Source organism: Onychomys torridus, chromosome 3, assembly GCF_903995425.1.
Source record: "Onychomys torridus chromosome 3, mOncTor1.1, whole genome shotgun sequence".
Classification (NCBI taxonomy): Eukaryota; Metazoa; Chordata; class Mammalia; order Rodentia; family Cricetidae; genus Onychomys; species Onychomys torridus.
This window is the reverse complement of record NC_050445.1, coordinates 116,948,868-116,959,516: the sequence shown is the minus strand read 5'-3', so window position 1 is coordinate 116,959,516 and position 10,649 is coordinate 116,948,868. Positions and strand designations below refer to the sequence as shown.

General features: G+C 50.4%; 1 protein-coding gene across 1 annotated transcript in view; it reads left to right on the top strand.

Moving 5' to 3' along the window:
* The first annotated feature begins 1,696 nt into the window (after positions 1 to 1,696).
* Eva1a (eva-1 homolog A, regulator of programmed cell death) overlaps positions 1,697 to 10,649 on the top strand; it is a 50,745-nt gene continuing 41,792 nt past the window's right edge. The window contains 1 exon segment of the mRNA XM_036180212.1: positions 1,697 to 1,837. The gene's annotated coding sequence lies outside the window, so the exon portion shown is untranslated.

The following is a 10,649-nucleotide window of genomic DNA, read 5'->3' as shown; positions in this document are numbered from 1 at the left end:
GGCTGCAAACACAGCAATTACATCACAAAACCTCCTCTGGGCTGCCTCTCTACCTGCCTACTGATAGAGCTGGTCAGTTATGAGGAGCATGTTGAGTGGCGGAGTATGGAATTTGGAGTTAGTTAAGCGGGTGTATGTTTTACAGATAAGGAAACTGAAGTCCAGAGAAGAGGCCTTATTAAGTTCAGATAGTAGTTCAGTGGCTGCCCAAGGCTAGAACTGGTCCCTTGAGGCATTGAGGAAGCAGGGCCTTTCCCACCAGACCAGTAGCTTCCATATGAGAAAAGGAAAACTGGTCTGTGTTTATATCAGGACCTGCAATTGTTTTCTTTGGGGGAAATGCTGCATTTCAAGATTAAATAAAGCAAGCACCTTTTGAACAAGTGTAGAACATGGCTCTCAACTCTGGCTGTTAGGTAACCTGGAGTGCCTTTCAGAAACACTCATGGGAGCCCTTCCTCAGACCAATTAAGTGTTTGAGTGGAGCTGGGTCCTCTGTTTTTTTTTTTTTGTTTGTTTTGTTTTTAAACTTAACAGCTTAATGTCCAGCCAGGCTCTGTGGTCTGAGTTAGTCAGTCCACCATGCTATCAACGGACCAGGGAGCAATGCTTACCAACAGTGATGAGTATGTGAGTCTGGGAATTTTGTCAGAATGGAGCAGGTCCGGAGGGGCAGGAGAGCAGCCTGTTTCTAGACAATGCTTCTGATAGCTGTTTCTGAGGGCACCTGGGATTCTGGTGAACCCTTTAGTCCGTGGTTACTCCATCCAATCTGAGCCCTCGTTTTTTTCAGTTGCCCTGGCTTCTGCCAGCGCCCATCCTTTCTCTGGCTGGCAGGGCGGTCTCTTTCCAGGCTCCCCTCCTCCCCGCTGCCTGTGCTGGACTTTACAGCCTGCCTGTCTCGGCTGTTCTCAAGGCAGTCCAACCTCTGTCTTAGGACTCTGGTCCACTTCGCTCTTTGCCCCAGTCACCTGTGCTAACTGCCCAGAAGTAGGATGCTTTGGGGTTCATTTTGCTCTGTGCTGCACCCAGCTCGGTGCCTATGCCCTGCTCCACAAATACTCGGAGTTTAACAAACAAAACTTCAAACCCGGCGAGCAAGGCCAAAAGATGTAGTGGCTGTCTTCTGATACAAACGAACATTCCTTGGAGATTAGGCATCAGGCTTTACGCTCTCCACTCAAAAAAAAAAAAAAAAAAGAGTCGATCAAATTTAACCAAGTAAGTGGTTATTTCCTGTCTGGACTTGGGGTTTTAAAGCTGGCTCAACACAGTGCAGTCCACCGGGCAGAATAAGAGCTGATGGAGGGGTAGAGGGTAGGCTTGCAGATCTGGGCTCTGGGCAGCAAGAAGGAAAAGGTAGGACACTGGGGATCAAGGTGGGGACCCCGGATGAGGAGAATTCGTAGCCCAGGGGACGGTGGGAAGCCCCGGAGATAGGCAGGAGTTGCCAGAGTTGAACTAAGTTGGCGCAGCCGTTCAGGTTTCGCGTCTCGCGGCGCCCACGTGGGGAAGGGGGCGGGGAGCGGAGGGAGGGCAGGTCCAGAGCCGAGGGGCGGGGGTGGTGGGGAGACTGAAGGAAATGAGACAACCTTTTCCTCCCACGGATTCAAGCTTCTCTAGAGTGTGCAGGGCTCGGGGAGTCCCGAGGCCCGGTTCACGCGTCCCCCTGCTCAGGTCTGACCGGGAGGGCCGCCCCAAATTGCTCTCGGGCTCACGTGTGCCCCAGACACAGGGCGCAGCCCCATTTTGCCGCGCCCCTCCCTGGGTGATCTGATCCACTTCAGACCCCTCCCGGCTCGGTCCCCAGAAGTGCGTGCCTGCGGTCCCACAGAAGGTAAGCTGCTCCCCTGAAGCGCGCTCAGGGAGCCAAGGACACCCTAATTCTTCTGAGCGGGAACTCTAAAGCGCTCTTAGGATCAGAAACCTCCGCTTTGTTCCGGAACCCCTGTCCAGGTGTTAGTACGGATCCTGCTTTCTCCTCCTGCTTCCTCTTCCTTCTGGCGTCTCCAGCCTCTTACTCCTCTTTAGCTGGGTCACACCACTCTCATCCCCCTGCCTCCGCAGCCAGGGTTTGGAGAGCCAGTGAGTTGCAAATCTGGGTGCTTCTCTAGCTGCTCCAACTCCTGGAGCTTGGCTGAGCGGCCTAGCCCGCGGCGGTGGCAAGCTTTAGCTTTGGGTTTGCTGGGGACCACCCACCTGAAGTCGGCCTGGCGTACACTGAAGTACTTACCTGGCTCCTCTCGGGGGCCACGGAACTATTAGTACTCATTTGGCGGCCGCCCAGATCCCCGAGATCAGAGTGGACTGTGGCGTGCAAAGGCTGTTGGCGCCCCCTAAAGCCTTAAATGAGACTCTCTGGCGCTGGAGAGGGGCTTACTCATGCCCGCAGGGGGTGGGGTGGGGGCAGGGGTAAAGGTTCCCGAAGGCTCGGGATAGAGGAAAGCACTCTTTGTGGGTCATGAAGACCAGAAGAAGGTTCTGAAGCAGGCGAGAGCGAGCCCGTTGAGTAGTTTCATTTTTGCTCCTTAGTTAAGCTCATTTTTCCAACATCAAGCCTGTGGCAAAGTCCCGACTTTACAAATGGGCAAAATGAAACCAGCGAGCAGGCAGAGTTGAGCCAGGCAATTTGCAAAGGGTCCAGCCTGGATTTGGATCTCAGCTGGTCTGTGCCGCACACCCCAAGCTCAGCCCTACAGATGGTTCCTCTGTCCAGTCTGAGCAAGAATCTGCCACTTCCTGCCTGCTCACACTCGGGGAGACCAAGCCTTTGCCTTTTATAGCAAATTCATCGCGATTCCATTCAGATCCAAAGCATTTATGTAGTTCCTGCTGCGGTCCCAGCTCAGTGGAGACTTGTGCCCTTCAGCATCACGTTTTAGCTCCTCCTTCTCCCTCAGGCGGTCATATTTGTATTCTGCCCCCGCTGGCTGACTTAAGGTCAAGTCCTGTGCTGAGGCGGCCAGGTCATAGGGTCAGACCATTAGTCTTGGTGATGCTTTCCTATAGTTGTGTTTTCTCTTCTGAAAAGTAGACCATGGGCCAGGTGTGGTGGTGTAGCACACCTGCGATCCTAGCACTTGGGCAGTGGAAGCCGGAGGATCAGGAGTTCAAGGTCATCTGTGGCCACAAAAGGAGTTTGAGACCAAACTGGGTCCCCGCAGGACCCTGTCCCAAAATACAAAAATCAAAAACCAAATCAAGGAAATAGTAAAGATGGTAGAGTTTATCTTTATTTTATTTTGTGTTTATGTGCATGTGTGTGTCTGCCACATGTGTTTTAATTGTGTCCCTTAAGAGAAGTCTGGTAGTATCCAGAGGCATCTTTGGCCATTGCCATGTAAGTGGGGGAGGATGTTGTTCACTTGGATTGTTCAGGAGAAGCCCCTTCCCACAGTGCAGTTATCTGGCCCACAATGCTTGGGTTGAGTCACCCTGGTTTAGCATATCAGTTCACAGAGAGCCAGTATTCTAACTCTCCTGCTTTCATCATCTGGTTTAGCTGATTACCCCAGCCCCTGTTCTCGTATCTCTTCCCCACTGCCATCCCAGGGCCAGAATTCTGTTGCTGAATTCCCACCAGGCCCTGCTACTACCTTGCCCACACCTTTGGTTTTTCTCCATTGTTAACAGAAAGGGCCTGGATCTATAACTGTTCGTCAAGTATTAACAGCTGTCCTTCTGCAAGCCCCGAGCCAGTCTTAGTAGAGTGAAATCTAACCAGTGACCTTATGCACCAGCCCCAGACTTCCCTGCCCATCCTCACCCTCCAGCCTTCCACCATGCTCCCAACACATCCCAGCTCACTGCCACTTTGCTGTTCTGACCTCTTGGAATCCTTCTTCCCCATGGCTTGACAAACACCTCATCATTCTTTAGTCTAGAATTCAGTCTCTTCTGGATGATGCTTTTCCACTCCTTATGGCAGCTTCATTGTTCCTTACGGCCCTAACCAGTCCCCCTTTATCTCTTCAGTATCCCGCTTGTTAGAATTTGCAACAAGGGACCCCTTGCTCACCTCTCCACTGGGGATACACTTTCTGAGAGCCTGCTTACAGTGCTTGCTGAGCTCATAGTCTTTGGACGTTGCTGTCTGTGTTCAAATCCCAGCTTTGCCACTTATAAACTCTATGACCTTGAGCAAGTGGGCTCCGACTCTGACAGTCTTACAGGAAGAGCATTGTGCCTTCTCTGCAGACCAATGTGCTAACCAATAGGATAATTGTTCAAGACCGAGGGCTTGCTCAGTGCCACGCTCACTCCATGTGTTTTGACTTGCCTGATCCCTATAACGTCTCTAGAAAGTTCATCCGGAGGTACAGAGAGGCTACAGAGTTTGCCTTAAAGTCGCACAGCTCATTAGTGGTGGGGCCAACATTTGCATAAACATTTGAATTTCAGAGCACACACTCTTCTTGCTCTGTAGGTAAGGGGGTTAGTTTGTAGCAGACTCAGGAAATGCTCAATAAATATGAGCTGAGATTTGTTGACTTACTAGTGGAAGCCTGAACTCATAGTTTTTCTTTTTAACCTGTACCACACTTAGGATCCAAGACTGTACTGTCCAGACGGTGCTGTTGACTGGCCTGTCCGCAGCCTGCTGTTCCTTCCCCTTTTTACCTTACTTGCAGCTACTGAAGAGAAGGGCATTGGCCCCTAGTCATGCTGACCTTGCTGTAGAGCTTAAGTATGCCTAGTCAAGGCGGGGGACAGCACTCACTCCTTGGGTGGTGACAGAAGAATTAACACTCCCATTTGCAGGAGAGAGGTTCAGATGTGAAGTAGGCGACTCTGGGTGGGTGGGGGTGTGAATAAATGCTGGCTCTCCCCCCTACTAGAGGACTATGCCTTCTCGTTCATCTACTAAAGGTAAAATTTGTTAAGGGATTTTAATGCTTATTAAAATGGAGTATTGGAGAGCCAGGTTTGGAGTCCACTGCTGACACTGGACATTAGGTTACAGCTGGCCACTTTTCCAGCTTAGAATCCTGTTTCCCTCAAATCAGCCTTGACTTTGAAAGCTGAATCTGCTCCTTGCAGGTTCTGGGGCCTTGCTCTGTTGGGCCAAGTTTGACTCCATTGCCCCAATCCCTGCACATTTGTGTACTCTGCCTTCACATTCAGTTGTTCCACACAGAGTCTGCTCACTCCAGCAGGCTGTTCCCTAAACTCTAATGGGATGGGATCACCTTGTGTGGTCTGGAAAACACTCGGATGAGGGTGCTTCACAGAGCGTATCAGGGTGAGCGTTTTCCTGTTCGCTAGTCCATATGAGACATGTAGTTTCCCACCCTAGACCCTTTCTGTCACTTACTCCCTGGCTCCATCCTCAGCTGCTGATGCCAGAAGCAGGCTTCCCTAGGCTATTAAAGATGGGAAGGAAAAGCCAGACCCAAGACCTGGGCATCTCTTTCATTTGACATTTGGATAGTCTGACCCAGAAAATAACCTGCTCAGAGTGGTGGGTGGGGAGTCCGTTGGTACCAGGGTCTCTGAGGTCATGCCCCCATTGGCTTTCTCCATGTATCATTCTTCCTGGTCTCTGTGAAATGTACCCTGCTGTTAGACTCCATGCAAATCCCATATTTGGCTTATGAAGAGATGTTTCGGTCCAATATTATGATCACTGCATGAGTCTTTGGCTGTTACTTTGAACTTGGAATGCTGGTGTAATGTGTAACTCAGTGCTCGGTGCTGGAGACACACAGACATGACCCTTCTCAGCCTGGTCATAGACCTTGATGTGACAGACATGTGATCACCGAAGTGCAATCAGTAAGAAGGAGAAAAATCAGTGTTCTATAGAGTCAGTCCATCTTGCAAGGAGAGTCTAGAAGAAGTTTGCTGGGCTTGGGGGGCGGGGCGAGGCCATCAAGGAGCGTGAGTATCAGGAAACACATTCACAAAGCAGGAGATCTAGGAAGGGCTCTGCAGATATTTAGAGGTTTGGTGGGTACTGGAGGCCCAGAGATGGGCTTGGGGAGGTGTGGCTTGTCAGCAGTCCAACTGTCTGTATTGCTAGAGACAATGACGTGGGCGTTCCCAGTTCAGGTGTGCATACTGCTTTGAATAGTGACTCTGCCTTCTATCTCTGCTGGCCTTGTTTCCTCCTGGGGCCAGGGGATCAGAGCCTGGGGGTGGAGCAGGGACACTGTCTCCAGTGAGCAAAGAAACCGTAGTCCAAGGAAAGCTGAGCCCAGTAGCTGTGCATGGTTGTTTTGTTTTCTTCTCAAAGCCCTGGCTGGTAAACTGTGTGGATGAGCCCTCTAGAGCCCTGGCTTTGGAACAGTTCCCTGTATAGCAACTAGAAGTCTGTATGGATGGCTAAGTAAGGGGTCAGTTTCTCAGACTTAGGCAGAGGGGGCTGAGGTAGAAAGGGAGGAGAGAAAGGAAAGCGAGACAGAGGTTTGTGGGGAACAGAGAGCACGAACTAGAAGAGACTGAGTATGCTCTCTGGGCCCATTCTAATCCAGCAGGTCAGTGGCTATCAGGGGTGACACACTTCTGGAAGCCCAAAGCCTTCTGTGTGCACTTACTGCATAAAGCTCCCGTAGGTGATGGGCACATCTGCTTGCTGATTCCCTAACTGATCACCTCTGCACTCCAAACTTGACTCTGCCCACCATTCAGCACCCCTGGGCAAATGCAGGCACTTTCGGGGAGACAGTGAACAAAAGCCCTCGTTAGCACAGGAGGCAAACGTGCCCCCACTTTCAGGATGTCCATAAAAGGAGTGGAGAAAAGAGGAAGACAGAGCACACAACACAGGGGCCAGCGGGGACAAGATAACAACGTAACAGTCCAAAAATTGAATTTCCCCTGGAGTCCCAAGGGAGAAGAAGGAAAAGGCTCGGGACCCTGCTGCCAGCCAGAGCAGGAACTTGTCTCCCCAAGAGACTTTACACAGTACTGACCACTTCTCAGACCAACTCCCCAAAGATGGTGAGGATGGAGGGACCACATCCTGACTAGTACTGGGCAGCACTACTTAGATTTAAATCTGAGTTTCCCATGAGGACCCGGGATGGGGAGTGTCACTGGACTGGACCTCTTTCTCTTCCTAATATCTGATGAGCTCTCTTTCATCTGTTCTTTACTGTTTGTTTTATTGTTACTTAACTGGCTTAGTGAGGGTGGATAGCTGAGTCTGGCTCTTTAGAGGCACCAGGGCCCAGGCCTTGACCCTAATGACTCTGGAAACAGGGACAGAGGAGATGTATTCCATCCCAAGGTCAGGGGATGGAGGCAGGAGAGGGCATCCTCTTCTGAAGACCATCTATCTAACTTACCCTGGAGAAAAGGACTCCAGGAGGGTGGAGCTTTATTTAGATATATTTGTCTCATTGAGTCTACTCTCTGAGGGGTGTGTGCAAATATGTGTGTGTGTGTGTGTGTGTGTGTGTGTGTGTGTGTGTGTGTGTGCAGGAGGAGGGAGGAAAAGAGGGAGAAAGAGAGAGGGAGAGAGAGAGGAACACCACATTCATAGCTAAAAGGCAGATCCAGTATCAGATGCCAGCCATAGACTCAGCTATCCAGCCCAGCTCCAGACTATCTCAGGACAGTGTCTGGCTATTAAAGATAGGCTACATGAGATCATGCCCACCCAATAAGAAAAATGATGTAGCTCATTTGGTAGAATGCTTGCCTGCTTTGCACTGAGCCTTGGGTTCAGTTCCCAGATTTGCACAAGCTGGGTTTGATGGAACATGCCTGCCATCCCAGCACTTGGGAGGTAGAGGTAGGAGGAGGATCAGAAGTTCAAGGTCATTGTCAGCTACATAAAATAAGTTCACAAATTCAAGGCCAGAAAGCAAGCAAGCAAGAGAGCAAGCCAATGGGAACAGCCATTTCCTCCTGCTTCCTTTCCCCCTCAGGCTTGCTTCGGAGAGGGCTCTTTTGCTTTCTTCCTTCTCTTGCCCCAGATTTGATCCCAGAGGCAGCCTGCACTTTGTCCTCCACTCTAAGAGGAGGCGGAAGTGCTACTCAGCAGAGGGGCCACCATAAACTTGTCAGGAAAACAAGGCTTTTCCCAGAACACCCACAATGAGTGAAACCCCTCCCCTTGCCCTGTGCCCTCCTGTCACTCAGAAGGGCAGTAGCCCAAGGGAGCATACTTCAGGGGGATCTTCTTCCTGTTCAGAGAGGGATAGTCACATCGTTGGCTAAGTCTGTCTCCCCAGGCACCTATACTAACAGCCAGCTGTCCTTTAGCTTGCTCCTCTTGTTAGGACAAGACAGGTCACAGCAGCCCTCAGGGCAGGGGCCGGTGGCACCTCTAGGGGAAGAAGACAGGCACATTACTTTCTCAACGTTCTCTGGCCAGTGTGCCTGCCTCTGCATTGGCTCCCCGAGGTGCAATAGTGAACCCCTGGATGGGGCTGTAACATTTATAGGTGTGGATCTGTTTCCTGAGGGGCACCTGCTGAAGTGTCCAGGTTCTTAGGTCCCACTGCAAAGAACTGGACCAGTTGGGCATGCTTAGAACTAGAAACAGTTTGTTAACAAAAAGAAAGGCACTACTCCCAGGAGCGGGAATGAGCGAGTGAGCTGAGGGAACACCAAAGCACTGGGCGCTGAGCTGATGTTTACAGATAACTGGCTTTCTCTCTTTTGTGTTTCTCACTGTTTCTTGAGTTTGTTGTATGAAGCCTAGACTGCAAAGGACTTCATCCTTCTCCATGAAGGCTGACTTTTGAATGTCGCTTTCTCTGGTCTTCGCTACTCGGCTACTGGAAGGGCTCTGAACTGCCACTGGTCTATCGCAAGGACTTGGTCCCTTCATCTCTCAGGGAGTCAGTAACACAGGACAGGAATGGTTGGCAGAGGCTTTCTCCAGGGTGACCCCCTGAGAATCTTATGCAAATCCTGAAACACCTTGGACATTGTTCTGGGAAGCATGCTGTGAATGGGGGACATCTTTGGGCTCACACAGACGGCTGGGTGGCCTTGCTGTGTTTGCTCAGCTCAACACATCACCATTTACTGATACCTCACATACAAGCTAGGCTTCATTCTAGGCCCTGGAGACAGAGATGTACAAGGTACGCTATTTGTCTGAGAAGTCAGAGACCCAGTGTAGAGATAGATGGAGCCAGAGGTAGGAATGTAGCATCTCACTGTCCATCCTTCTTACTGAAATATGCTCTCTGGAAGCAGGGAGTACCCTGCCAATACTTAAATTTGCTAAGGCCCACTATGAATGGGAGTTCTCACATATTCCAAGGACTCAATAAATGAACATCTTCCTAGTTTGTTTTCTGTGGCTGTAATTGCCCAGGCTGGACATTTTATTATTATTACTTTTTAAAAGGTCTTTTTAATACATACCTCTGAAAGCCTAGCTTAGCCCTAGTGAAGGCTTCCCTGCAGGATCATGGTGGTGTAGATGGTATCGAATGGCCAGACAGAGCGAGCAATGTAGCTCAGGTCTTGCCCTTTCGTCTTATAAAGTAACCCATGCAGGCAGGCATAGGACCTAATCCATAACTTTATCTCATCCTAATTGACTCCAAAAGGCCATCTGCAAATGTCATTTACACGTAACTTGGGGATGAGGTTTCTAATAAGTGAATTCTAGGAAACGCATCCAAGCCATTTTAGATGTGACCATCTGAGATGTAGGGAATGACAAAGTGATGTGAGCTTCCAGAGGAGGGACACATCAGCCGAGCCTGGAAGGCAAGTTGGCAGGTCCAAAGGGAGAGGGGATGGGAGAATGAGAATAGAGATGGAGGTAGAAGGGCGGATGAGGGTGCTGTGGTGGGACAGAAGGGAAGTCTGCTGAAGAGCAAAGTCTCCATCAGGAGGGTCTTGATGAAGCATCTGAACTTGACTTTGAAAGCACTGGGGAACTCCTGCAGGGATTCCTAGCAGAGAGACTACATCCGGGCGGCACTGTAATGGTAGGACTTCCTGGCTGTGGAGGAAACACTAGAAAAGAGCAAGGCAGATGTCAGATGAGCAGCCAGGATGTCACTGTAGTGTGAGGTGTGTAAAGGGTCTGAAATCTGGAGTCAGATGGACCTGTGTTTGCTTCCCTGCCCCCAGCACACCCCTTTGTTACTTGGGCTAGATGGTGAATGAGAGTCTGTCTTCTCTGAAGGCAGGAATTCCGATTCCTCATTCATGGGTAATATGGCTAGTGTTGGAATTCTGTATGGCATGAAATGCCTCCAATCATGTTTAAGCCATAATGGGCATGTGATTATTATTTTTTTTAATATTGTGGCTATCATCCAGGCAGAAACTAGTAAGTTTCTAAGACACCAGTAACAGGGGTGGAGAATTGGGCACAGACTCAGGAAACACTTGGCACTGAAGTCACCATGATCTGGTGCCTGCTTGGATAAAGGAGTACAGAAGGGCAGGAGCCCATGATGACTGGGGCATTTTGGCCCGGGCAACCTGGGGAAGGATAGTAGAGCCATTCATTGGCAGAGGGGAGGGTGGGGAGGAGTGGGGATGGGATGTGGGGGGAGGTGAGGTGCAGCATGGCAGGAGAGGGCAGTGAGCTCAGTTTCAGACTGGCCAACTTGGAAGCCTCAAGGACAGGTGGTGATAGGTGCCTGGGCAGACGGCTTCATGAATTTGGCATTCAAGAGAGGCCTGAAAGAAGATTCATGAGCCAGCTCTTAGCCAGAGGCAGTGAA